This window comes from Apus apus, chromosome 4 (assembly GCF_020740795.1).
Source record: "Apus apus isolate bApuApu2 chromosome 4, bApuApu2.pri.cur, whole genome shotgun sequence".
In the NCBI taxonomy this organism is placed as follows: Eukaryota; Metazoa; Chordata; class Aves; order Apodiformes; family Apodidae; genus Apus; species Apus apus.
The window spans coordinates 13,370,526-13,384,714 of NC_067285.1; the positions used below are offsets into that span (position 1 = coordinate 13,370,526).

At 42.0% G+C, this 14,189-nt stretch overlaps 1 protein-coding gene across 1 annotated transcript in view; it reads right to left on the reverse strand.

Moving 5' to 3' along the window:
• The window catches only part of CNNM2 (cyclin and CBS domain divalent metal cation transport mediator 2), a 120,905-nt gene that overhangs the window by 101,473 nt on the left and 5,243 nt on the right, over positions 1-14,189 (reverse strand). The window lies entirely within an intron of this gene.

Genomic DNA, 14,189 nt, shown 5'->3' on the forward strand with positions numbered 1-14,189 from the left:
AAGCTTTGAAACCCCTGCCTTAAAGGCCAGCACTTGTTTCTCCACCCATATTTGAAATGCAAGATGCCTGAAAGCTATAGAACTATTTTAACACCGAACATGCAGGAGTCTACACCGCAGAGCGGACACGTTCACTGGGAACTGCAGTTGGAAAACTAACAAGTCCCCTACTGCTACAATAACCGTAGCTGCATAACGGAAGACATGCCAGGGATCGCAGGAAGCTCAAGCCTTCCAGCGCTTTCTGTGTTCTCCATGGAGAGACCAGACCAAGGAGCACCTTGTTTAAACCTGTGTTAAATGCCAGGATAGCAAAGGACACAGGGCAGCGAGGATAAATCACCACTTTTATTAAGAGAGGGAAGAAAAGCTTTAATCAAGTTGTAAGCCAAATTGAGGCCTCTGAGTATTTTTTTTTGTCTTCCTTCAGGGGAAAGAAAAGTCAGTTAAAAGCTGTTTCCCCACATGTCAACAGAAAGCCCATGAATCCCACCTTGCAACTCAAATGTTACAGCCCATGGAGGGATGTGCATTTTTCACCCAGGTGTAATCCATTCACTATTTTCTGTATCTTTCACAGGGGTTAATGCTGATATAATTGCAATTTCCCAAATTCAGAGGATATCTTCTTTGAACCTGTGCAGTCTCAGGTTTCCACCCTTTCACTTCACAGCTGGTTGCACCACACCTCCAGCTCTTCTTCAGCATGACCCATGAGGACTCCACAGCACCGGGGACCACAATGTGCCACAAATCCACCAGCTGCTACCAAAGTGGAGCTCCAAGATGCCAGCCCTCAAATTTACAGCCACTGACTAAAGCCATGATTTCACTCCACACACACCAGAACTCCTCACCAACTGCTTAAAATACCCTTCCCTGCAGACAAGTACAAAACAGTCACAGAGCATGTTTCAGTGGGAGTCTAGTCTTCCTCCTTTGGCACAGTAATTTAGGAGCTGTAAAACATGCATTAAGGTTAGTCTGATCCAGATTTTTACAAGCTTTACATTTCACACTGATGTTATCAGCTAGTAAATCATACACATTGCAAGTGAAATAATTTTATATGCTTTTCCTATATTTGTTCCTCAGAACTGAATGTTCTGGATACATTAACTGTTTTCTGTCAGTCATCTTTCCAATTAAGATTTGCTCCTTCCTTCCTAATTTTTCCAGCATGTTACACAAAATTTAGTTGCTGGCGTGTTCCAACAGGGACAAAAGGAATGTTCAGTAGAGATTAAAGCATGCAGCATCAGCCAGCTTCTCAAGCAACTGATAAAGGAAACACAAGGCATCTTAAAAGCTGAGGCTTACAGAGATGGCAGCACTCCTACAATGGTTGGTCCCAAGATCATCACCATTTCTGTCAGTTGTCAGAAGAGTTTCATGGTTGCATTTAAAAGAATGGCACCCAAACACACACAAAGGAAGAATCCCCAAATGCTGTCTCTACATTTAGTTAATTCAAATCCAAGCAAGACCACTTGCTTCTTATATGGTCATCTTTAAAGTCTACTAAGTAGTACTACAGGAGCTTTATTCCAGGTTATGCAGGGATCTTCAATAAAACTAACAAGAAGACAAAGTCAGTTGTACCCTTATGAATCACTTTCATCCTAGTTGTGCAGTCCTTACACACAGGGATTTGTCAAGGACTCCAAGTCAAGAGCTTGGCTGGTCTTATACACCTTGGTACAGCACGTGCTATTCTAAGAGACCAGCACCCATTGCATAATTCCAGTTAAACAGTAAATGAACCATCCACTCAATCCACAGAGTAGCTAGTGGTAGGCTTTGTTTTTAAATAAAGATGCTACTGATTATACATCAGCAAGAAGTCAAGTTGCAAGGCATTAATGAGTATGCTCTCATCACATTTTCCCACCAGCAACAGGATTCTCAGATCCAAGTTTTATTGCTCAATAGCCACAGCTTCTGCCAAAAATCACAAGGGAGCCAGGGGGAGGGGATGGCAAATATGAAATGGGACAACAGCTGTCAAGGTAATTTGATAGCAGCGATGGCTTCTTGAACCAGTGGACACTCTTGAGAATGTGAGCCAAGGCCTCCAGGCATACACAGAAAAGCCAAGTAAGATAAAGAGCTCGGTGAGAGCTGATACAGATGTCTGAGACAGAAGAATGAACAAAGAAGGCCAAGGCCATCTAACTTCTAAGAACTTAAGTTTTCCAAACAACAACAAAAAAATTCAGAGCGAGTGTCCAGTTGAACCCTCCCAGCCATGAAGCCAAACCATCTTTTGTTTGAAAAATGTTTGCAAGTTTCCCCAGTATGCTTTCCAAAAATATCTCAAACCTGCAACATCTAAACAAAGTGAAGAATGAGCTGACAGATTAAAACGTCAAGTCAATAATCCTCTATAGGTTCAAACTTAGCTCAGCTTCCACTACCAAGCAGTTACCTGCATTATGAGGCTCACAAAGTTATGACTACAAGTCAATTCCTAATAGATCAGTGTCCACAGTAAAAAGTTTATTTGCTGCATCCATAACATAAATATCCAAAGGAATAAGTTATCACTGGAAACCCTGAAAATTTCCATACTTTCAGTTTAACTGCTCCACTAAATGAATCCTCCCTTTAGCAATGAGTCACATATAGGCTCATTTGTCTGTGCTAATGCAGCACCTGCTTTACTAACATTAAATGGATAGCTGAGACAGCCCCAAAACACCAATGAGCAGAAACAGCAAATCAGGAGCATGTTAGCCATGACAAGAGCAGAAGAGGGACATCAGATACTTCAGTAATAATTCTCATCAGTAGGCTTTACTCATTCTACTTTTTTCCCCCAAAGCTTTTCTATAATAGTTTTAATTTTCTGTATTTCATGCTATAACCTTCTCCCACGCATTGAACAAATGAAGTTCTCTCACATTCCCCTCGCTTCCCAGAGCTGCTGGAGTCACCTTGACCATCTCCATACCCAGGCTCATCTCAGCAATCCAACAGGAGTTTGCAACAGCCGAAAGAAAGAAAAAAAAAAAGAGCAACAAAACAGAAGCAAGCAGAAATACTCATAGCTTTGTTCAGTGTTATTGTCACCTGCTACAGACATGCTATATACTGAAAAACATGATCACTGCCAAGATGCATCTATGTGTACATGATGCAGATAAACTGCTTCTTCACACTGAAGTCAGCACTTTGACATACACTAATGTATTCAGTCACATGTTAAAAACAGCTAGACAACAAGAAATACGTGACAATTGTCTTCAATAATTCAGTATTGAATTGTAAATCAAACTGCACACCTAATTTAAGGTTCAACTTTTTTAATAAGACCTCCAAACATTGTACTCAAGCATCATCTTTGTTGTGAGAAGGCACTAGCTCGTTTGGTTGTGGCCGCACATTTCCCCACAAGCATTGCAGCTCCCTTGCCTGACCCTGGAGGGACAATCTACCACTATTTTTGTAAGCACTTACTGAAACCCCTCACATCAGACACAAGAAGAGGAGGGTGGCTTCTGCAGGCCTCCTGACCCTCACACATGCAGATAAAGAGAATCCCCAGAATGACTGCCTCGAAGCCAAACAGGTTTAACAACCCTTCACCATCTCTGAGGCAGAAGGCAATTTGTTTGGTATGTCACAGATAAAAATGTGCATTCGTTGGGGCAAGGGTAATGAGACACCTACTCCACAGGCCTTCAGAAGGTTAACAACTCAAAGGCTGCAACACTCCCATCTCTTCCTTGTCCAGACTTCAAAGGCTGCCCTACCTAGTCCTGCCATCACTCCCTCCATCTCCCTGTTCCAACACAAAGGAGTTAAAAATGAAGGAAAAGCAATTTTATCTGAAACTAGAAATCTATTTCTGTCACTTCTGGTAGCAACTTTTCAAATGAGATTTCTGTATTCACACTTTACTGGAGGACACCATTCATTCACCTCTTCTTTTAGTCAGTCAAGGGAAGAAGGATGAACTATTGTGTCCACCCCTTCCCTGCACAAGCCTAGCCCCCAGGAGAGGGATGAGAAAATGGATCATGTCTTCACTGCTCCTGTCTGTCACATCCATTTTCCTGAATGGGACAAGGAACAAAATTCTCACCCTGTTCCCACCTCCTATGTCAAAGCAAACAACAAAGAACCAGGATGGACATATCAATATGATCACAACCACAACAAGACTTTTCATGCCAGCACAACACAATGCTGCCCCTGATTTGAAGTCCAACACTAAGCTTCTGCACTAACAGACACTTTAATCAGACATTAGTCATTAACAGAAACATGAAGAGATGTAGTGATACTGGTATGAACAAGACACAGGCACTTTCCATTCTATGTCATGGAGGAGAGTCCAACCTAGACCCTGATGTGCACATGGGCACAACACAACCATCAGAACAGTGGCAGAATCCAGTCTCTGCCAATTCCCTCAGAAAAATCAGGATAGAGTAAGCAGCATACAGAGGAGGTAGCCTGCACCACCCTAGAGCAGGGCCGGAGTACCAAAAGGACAGATTTTGCACAACCACTCAACAGACAACAAACAGCAGGTTGGTGGGCTGCTATTTCCCATATCACAAAATCACACACAGAATAAGGGGAAAAGCTGAACTAAGCCATTGTTTTCATCCTAAACTTCACCAGCAGTGAGAACAGACTTGTGGTCTATGTCACTGCACCCCTCTTACCCAGCTTGCTCAAGACTCCTTGGAATGGATGGCAATGAGGAACATTATTGTCTCAGGCGCTGGTGTAACCAAGCTAGCCATGGTGCAACAATAACTTGCCAGCTGCACCAGGAATAGAGCTCAAAACTTCATGGCTCATGATGGCATCATGGTTTTTAAACATACTTTGGCTACCACCTTGTAACCAACCAGAAAAAAAGGAGAGTTTCTTGCATAGTCCACAAGACTGGGAATTTTAGCAATAACAGACATGCCACTCAAAGACTTGCCTACTAGGTTTTCAGCCCAGCAAAACAGAAAAGTGTTTAGTTCACAATCAGTCCTAAACTGGACACTACTTTAAAACTGCCTGAAAACAAAAGCCAAAGAGCATAGGAAAAAAGGATAAATAGCACCTTTGACCCAGTAAAGGAAAACCAACAGATTAAAACCCACTGTGTCAGTAAGAGCCTAGAAATGAACCCAATTACGAACTTTACAGCAGCTATTTTAGTACCCATTAAGTTACACAGAACAAAGTGTTAACTACAGGGGCATTCACCTTAACTGTGTCTCCACAAGTGGATGCCTGGTCTCATCTGCTGCTACTGTCTCCCAGCCCCTCTCCATTTTTCCTCACCTTCTGCCAACAAGCAGAACTACACACAGAAAGGAGAGTGAAAACACTAAATAAAGACAAAGCCAAGGACCTCAGGGCAAGAGAAACCAAATCAGAGTCTCTGAAGGGACTGTCCATCTAAAGAAAGTTGCAATCATCATGCAAGGAAGCCTTTCCATAAAAATTAAACAAAACTCCTATTATGTACCTTAAATCACAGGAGAAAAGCTGAAACATACTGCCTCCCACAAAACCATTCAGTTGATACAAGGGAAGGGGACAAAAATCACTCCTCATTCTAGAGCAAAGTAGCTGAAGCACAAGGAGAAGACATCACAGTCTATAAGCAGCTTCGGGCAGCACTAGTAAATCCAAAAGATCAAACCTTCCACTTAATCCTTGCCCAACTCTCAACTCATTTGAAGCAGTTATGCCCTTGATTTCCTTGGATCATTTTTCAATTTTGGAGGAAACAAACAGGAATAAGAAAAGTAGGTCTCCTGTGTGCTTTAAACTCAGTTTTATGAGGTTAAAAAAATAACCTGTTCCTATCTTCAAGAACTTTTGCATCCAGTCACATCTTCACTTTTTATGCCCAAGTCATCCTCAAAGCCATAGAAAACAATGAGAGGTGAGAATTCCTTTTGCTAGGAGAACTGTTCATGAGCATTACCACTGCAACAGTTCTTGCTCCCAGAAACTGCATGCTGCTTTCTAGCTGTGGGAATACATGTACAATCACAGTACACACTCATTGCTTTTCACGACTAGTAACTGCAGCACTGGAGAGGATGGTTAAGACAACCTCATTTGTTGAAAGAAGCTCTTGAGTTTAAAGCACTTCATTCCCTCCTGAAAGAATGTTCACGTTGAAGCTTCCTCTAAAAACTCACAGGACACTACTGGTTTAGTGCTTTTCAGAGGAAACAGATGTAGACCAGACTCAGTATAAATTCTACTCAAGTCCCCAAGCCTACCAGCTTCCTCATAGTGGCTCTTTGCTCAGCATCCTCCTTTAAGCCTTTCAAGAACTTCAGGAGATGCTCAACTCTTTCTACTGATCAGCAGGTAGATACAAGTAGAAAGCAGGGTACCTGGATGCAGCCTCCAATAGTTCCAAGTATGTTTTCAGCTAGAGATTAATTGAGTAGTGGGAAAATGGCAAACTACAGAGCATTATCAATATAAATGTGGGACATAAGAGACAGGTTAATTATTCTTATGATTGGATTAAGATACTCCAGCATAGTTATTAGTTCCAGAATGGCTTCATGTCTATTAAAAAAACCCAAACAAACAAACAAACAAAACCCCAAACAAGCCAAAAAACCCCTAAAACCACCTACTGATCTCTCTGCAAAGCTGTCAGGGATACAGCTAGAAAACTTACCCCTTCCTGAATATTTTCCTTGGAACTTTTTGGTTGTGCATGGCACAGGGCTCAGAGGGCTATTACTCTTGGAAGCTTTAATCCCAAATTCTTTCCTTTACTGGAAGATGTGAGGTTGATGATTTGCAAAGAATAAATGTATTAAAGCCTCTTACCACTGGACTACGTTCAAACAGCAGGCAAGCAACAAGTTTAAACCCAGTTTTTGGGCCAGGAATCAGAAATTAAAATGCTCTCAACACTCAAACGTATGTGTCTCTTCCCTCTCCCCACACCCTTCCCCAGTGTCTCTCTCTCATAAGAAAAAGAAAACTTGTTCAAAGATTACAAAAAAAACCTGGAAAATTCAAAACAGCTGTTCTGGAAAGCAAAAAAAAAAAACCACCCCAAAACAAAACATTAACAGAATAGAGTCACTGACATCAGAGCTCTCCTGGTAGCCCTCTCATCCTATGCACAGCAGGTGTGCCCCTGCAGAGAGAAGGAGGAGAGATTTGGATTCTCATCTCTGGTGCATCACACAGGACAGGGAAACCTTCACCCCCACTCTTAACCCCAGGGGCACTGGAGAAAGCAGGAAAAAAGCTACTTATTTGCTTGCACATTGGCTGCACACACTACAACAGAACACACAACTTCAACCCTACAATTGGCCTCAAGCAACCCATTGCTGTAGTTCTTGGAGACTCCATCCATTATGTAGGTTAATTAAGTCTTTTCACTGCCCCAGCTGCCTTCCTCATGCTCTAACCTCAGGGGATTCCCACACTGGGAAGCTTCACCCCCCACCAAGGCTGCTTTCAGAGTGAACTGTGGTGCAGCTTCTCCTTTTCCAGGTTCTCCTTGGGAGCCCTCACACAATACAACACAAACTGGATTAAACCAGTAAGCTACTGGCGAAGCAATTCCACATTAGTGATCATAATCCCCTTGGGCCTCTGTCAACTGAACAGAAAGACCTACAAAACTGTCAGTCCTGATTATGGTAGAGAGGCAAGCTCCATCATATGGAAAGGGAGTAGAGCTCTAAGTAGTTGTTCTGATGTTGTGATCTCTTTAAGTGTCACAGCAAAACAAATACACAAGTTTAGAAGGAACAGAAGCAAGCATTTCTCTACATGGAATACAAGAAAGTCTCATTTCTCTTGCAAGTGAGCACTCAAACTTTTAGTAGCTGATGTTAAGTCTAAAGTACACTGTACAGGATTTTCATTGAGAGAAACAGACAATGATTCTGATATAGGGGTTTTGATTTCTCTGTGAGAAATTCCATTCACACAGTACAAGCAACTCTTCAACACTAAGAAAAGAAAAAAACACTCCCAGTCAGCAGTGTGAAGTTCTTGAATTTGCTGTGGAATTATCAGTGTTTTCAAGCCTAATCACTCCAAAATGCTCCAGGCAAACTAGAATATCAATGAGAAGATAAAAGTTATTCCCTATGAGGGCAGGGAGCCCTCATGCAACAAAGACCAGAGCATATCTGAAGAGCAGCATAAATCCCATACCACTACAACCATGTAATCCATATAGTGAGCTACTCACAGGACCACTGCCTCAGCCTCCAGTGAGGGCATCCCTTACTCTTCTCCTCTGCCAGAAGAAAAGAAAGACCTAGGCAGCAAGTTTTCATATAACTGGTATCTTGAGAAATACTTCCTCCCCCCATCCCCAAGACTCTAAAATAACAGCTGAAGAAAAAAAACTTTATCTGTACACAGCAGGGGAAAAGCCCACACAAGTTCATATAGCAAAACACACACTAACTGATCCACCTTGAAGCAAAAACTTAAGTGATGACCCTTAAAATTCAAGTTAGAGCTACGGAATAACTAATTCACAATTTAAGCCTACCTTAACTAGTACAAAATTTAACTCTTATTAGATTCCCTGTAATATCAACTGAAGGTCCCTGTCTGCACTTGCTGTGTACAGGAATTGTAACTGTAAGAGCTGCACTTGCTTCCAATGGAAAGATGTCTCAGGCTAGATAGGAAGAACCAAGCCTGAAGCTTGCCTAAAACCCACTGCCAGACCTAATTTTGATGCCAGATTGTAAATTTTTATCAAGAACAAGCTCACACCAGCAGATTTTATTCCTTTTTTGTAGGAGTTTGCTGACAAGCAATTCACAAGCAATGAAAGTGGGCATTTGATCATCTTTGTCCTCACATAACTGTTGCACGGAAGAGGACTCCTGCAGGCTCACTTTCGGCCAAGGGCTGTACTTTGAACCTCTCAGTGCAAAGGGCAGGCAGGACAATCTTCTGGAAGTAAACCAGAAATGGCAAGATCCTTCTTAAAACTGTTTGCTGGCAGCAGAGGATCCAACTTAGGCAGAGACAGCATTTTGTTGCTCTCATTACCCATGAACAAGTGGGGAAAATAAAGCCTTGTTCACTTCCACAAACATCAACAGCCATGGATGGCTCCATCATATCCCTTTAAGCGATTTTACCACCATAAAAAAAAAAAAAAATCACTATTAAAAAACCAACTTCCATTTGTGCTTTCTGCGGGAGAGAACCTCAAGCAAGCAGGAGTCCGGTATTGATGGCAGGATTCAACCTACAGAGAGCAACATTACAACACTGCTCACATTTGAAGAGTGGATCCTTTTGACTGCCAGCAAAAGAATAATGCAAACGCAAAGGAAAGCATTACAGAAAACAAAACTGTGCAGATCTTCTGTACTGAATGTATGTGCTCATCTTCTGGCCTCAGCTCCTTTGGCTGGAGCAAAGCTCTTGCTTGGTTAATTAGTAACTGCAACAGAATTGCGTTAACTTGTAACTCTTGAGGCCTCAATAATCATCAGGTTTCAGTTCCCAGATTGACAGGCATCACACGTACTCTGCCCTTCAAAGTACAATTCTTTGATGAAAAGGTCTGTTGCTTCATATTTAAACACTGAAATTATTATAGCAAGCAATTTACAAGCAAAATGCTTCAGTACAAAGAGACAACTAGAAATTCCCATTCACAGAAGTTATATTAGCTTTCAGGTTTTTGTTCCATCTAGGGCTTGGGTATTTTAAGACAAGTTGGTTACAAGACAGGTTGTTTCTCTAGTCTTCCTTCACTAGCAGATATCATCGCCAGCAGGTAAACAGGAAGACTGACTCATGTCTTTAAATCACAAATATAACCACAAACACCCATGTAAGAATCCTAATTTCCAACATGCCAGCCAATCCAAAGAAACATCTCCCGCATTTACAGGTTATGTACTAAAACAACACAGTTATCCAAGACAGACAGCCTGTGTGATGTCTGAGAGACAACACAGAAGTGTGACAAATCCTGAAAGTCCTTCTCTTCAGTGAAAACTGGCTGCCTACCAAAATTCTGGAAGTCTCCCAGGAAATTTTAACACAAAACAGTAAAACAATGGCTTGAAGGTCTCCAAGGGACCCTATTCATGACTGTCTGGAGTGAAAAGCTACTACAGACAGCCATAAACAGAGAAGAGAGCACTTGAGTAAAGGAGAACAAAAATAGGAAGAGTTAATGGACACAAGTTTGGAAAGAATCAAAGCCTCTTTGTTCCTAGGGTCCAGGAATGGAAAGATAAACTGAACCATCCACTGCACATCCAGTATATGCAACCCCAGTGCCAAGTCAAAAGAACATCCAGTTTCTCTCCAAGCATGATAATGTCTCTGCCATCTATCCTTCGGATACTGTAACTTTGTGTTTCAAGTTAGTATCAAATAGGGACCTGGTTCCTCCAGCTCCACTTTGTGAAAGACACTACAGTTGTGTGTCCTGGAGTCATAACATTAGTGGAGCTTATTTGGTGGGATGTTGGTTGGTTTTGTTTTGTTTTAAAGAAGCTATGAGAAATCTTTTAATAGACTTCAGTTTCTCTGCCTCAACTTATAACAATATGTTTTAAAGAATCAGAACTTCGTTGCTCCATGTTGTACATAAAGCCATTTAGAACATCAATGAGCTTCTCAGCTTACCTGTTCCAGGCCATCCCTTTCTCTTCCCTACACCTGCCTTTCTGTAAAAAGACCTGCACGTGGGTGAGTAGGTCATATCTTCCTCTTATAGTTTCTTGAACAGCTTTAGTTATCACACTCTTCTCACAGATGCTTGATATATCATCACCCTTAAGCCTAATTTGTTACCAGCATTGCTTCTTCTGCCAGCAACTATCGGGCGATGCCGATTTCTAGGCCAAAGGAAAAGGTAGATTACTCCAGAAGGTTAATGACAGATTTATGCACACCTCTTTCTAATATTATATATTGTTGAAAAGTGAAACAAAAAGCCATCACTAGATAGTTCTGAAATTACTCTGTGACCTTGACAGGAGCCAGGCTGGATCAAGCACCTGATCTGGGACTGTTAGCCATGTGCTGTTGGCTGTAGCTTATTAGCACCAAGTATTTACACTCCTATTTGTAGTTGGTAGGCTGTATTTCAGGACCTTGTCAAACTAACAAGACTGCAGGTCATGCTCACCAGGGTATGGGTCAGAGTACTAGAGCAGTCTGTGTTGAGGGCTAGTTTTACAAGCTTCATTAGTGAAATTGGGAGGGACTCAAAACCAGAAATGCAATTGGCCTACCTGGCAATTCCACCACAGCTCTGTAGAGGCACATTAGCTAATGAAAAATTGAGCTCTTGTTAAGTATTAATGGAAAAAGCACAGCATGATGAGATATAGACTCATTCAACACACTGCCAGGATGCTCACTTCATTCGAGGCCTACTTGATGGTGCCTAAGCAGCTGTAAAACTGACTTATGACTCTTAATATTAACCATATATTAAAGTGTTTAGAAGGGGCGAAGTCGTGAGACTTCAGATTTCCAAGGTCTCAATTCCTGTGCACTAGAATGCCTGTCCTTCCAAGTGAACAAAACAATATCTGACAGTAGTAAACACCAGGAAGATTAGTAGGTCTACAGCTTAATGGCATTGATGCTCTAGGCTAAGTAACCTAGTAACACCACCACCACTCCCCCAATACTCCCACTCATTATAACAATTCCTTGAATAAGGACTGGGGCTTATAACATACATGAAGTGTGAGGGGACTAACTCACTCATCTCCTCATGTAACACCTAGAGTAATATCACAGCTTGCCAAAACAAAACCTACCTTTGGATGGCTTCATATGGAATTCAGAATCAGAAATGCAACCTTTAGATCCTCCTCTCTCTGCCACTAGCAGCACAAAGCTCCTGACAGGAGACATCCCACTACTGCTATTTGACTATGTGCAAGAGCTGACAAAGGTCCAGTGTTGACTAGACTCACTCAAAAAAATAAAGAAGCATCTAAGGCTATTTAATAAAGACAGTATCTTTAGTTCCAGAACTTCTTGGATCACAGGCTGATGAGATCACTAAGCTTCTGTGGGGAACAAAATAAACTTGCTCTTTCTAATACTTTCTCTAAGCAGTCAGCCATGGTCAAACACGCACTACTGCAGAGGATTCACTGTCATTGTTCTAACATCCTTAGAGTCAACTGAAGTTCACCAAGAAAGTGTTCTGCTCTTCAGAACTTCATGTTGGCAGAGAAATACTGAAACTGAAAAAAATTCAGCCCTGGAAGAATACTGCAATGGTTAAACTACCTGATCATTTTCCTGCACTACTGAATTTGCTCAGTTCTGCATCTTCTCTCTATTCTACTCAAAAATTGGCTGTGAAATGCTGCTGGCTGCACAGACTGACCTGAAGTTTACATCTGTGCCTGTTACAGATGACCTTTACAGACACAGAGAAAGCAGATAAGAACGTGGTTCACTTGTGGGGGAATTCACTCCCATCGGCTTCAATGTAGGAAAGCATTTGCTAATTTAGCAAACAGCTGAGGGGAAGAAAAGGCAACTTCTTGTCTTTGCTGAATGATGAGAGCTGCTAGCAACTAGTTAAAAAGCAATCCAAGAATCATTCCCAACATGAGTGTCACATTCAAACCTCTACAGCTCAGGCCACCTAATTCACTTACTCCTCTCCCTGCCAGCCACCTGAACCACATGTTTCTTTCTGCTCTCAGCAGCAGAACCAAGCCTCCAGCTGGGCTCCTCACCATGGCCAGGATGAAGCAGCACTGCTGCTCTCCAGCAGTCTCCTTCTCCTGGTCCCTAAAAAAGCTTCACAGAAGGGAGACCAGGAAGAACTGTCCTCCAATGCATTCCCCTTGATGCCTCCTTCTCAGCATACCAGCAGGAGAGATGACTGCAATAACCCACATCAGCTCCTCTCCAGTGGAACGAACACACATCCCCCAGGAGCTCTGCAAGGCCAGCAAAGCTCTTGGCAGTGTAGTACCTGCGGGTGCCACGCTGTCAGACAGCCAAGAAACAGTTTGTCACAAGGCAACACCCACATGCAATTTTTGTTCAGGGAACAAATCTACAGACATAGCATGCTAAGACTTCTGTACCTTGGTGGCAAATCCCCTCCCACCCACCCACTCCCCTACTCTGTTCACACAAAAAAGTCTCCACACTGGACCTCCTCAACACCTTTCTTTTTATATGAGTTTCTCCAAAACAATCAGAGGAGGTGCCTTTTGTTAGCCAAGCAGCCTTGAAAATTATATTGTTTTCCAAGAAGGAGTTTTACATGCCTTTGATAATCCCAGAAAGGATTTATGTAGTTTCTTCTAGTTTCTCATAATGCTGCAGACACAGGCTTACACAGAAGACTGGCTCAGGAGACAGACAGCCTGTTAGATAAGCTAGAAATTGAGCATTCAGATCCATTAAATAAAGGTCATTGACGAGAATTCTGGACTCATATTCAGCACAACAGGAACCCATCAAACCTGAAAGTGACCAGGAAAGAAGGCACCTACAAGCCTGGGTTAGAGCTGTACCAGAAAGGTAAGTGACCTAATAACTGGAAAAATGCCTCAGAACAACATTAGTCATACAGAATTTTGGTACCCTGGGCTACCAATCACTTGCTGGTCTACCTGTTTCCAAAAAGAGGAAGCTTCTCTGTGATCCAAAGAGGAGCAAGTAGGTCTAGGTATTCTTCTCTCTTCCCTCAAAAGTAAAAGGTTTAGGTTTCATGTTGCTGGGGATTGGTTTTCTTTGGAGGGAGAAGAGGAACTAGAAAATAAACTGACAAAGTTTTTCACCAGGTCCTATGTCCACATTAAATACAGCCACCAAGCATACACGCTATTAAAAAGAAACAATACAACATCAACAGAGCATGGAGAGATCATCAAGTTAAATCCAACAAGGTTTTTGGGAGAGAAAAACCTTAAACTTCACCTGGCAATTATTTTAATAAGGAATCTAGTAATTTTCTCAAGGCGGCCACGTGATTCAGAAAACAAGCGCTCAGAACTGCTACACACAGTTACTGTGACTTCTTTTAACAGGTATAACATTATAGTGGAGACAGATACAAATAAGATCAAAACATATGACTCAAACTTCCCACATGAGGACTGATTGAGAAACTGCTGCCCTCTGAAGCTGTTCAGGCCACCAGGAAAGCAGCCATACAATAGCTTGCAGAAAGTGGGCCAATCTTAAAATAT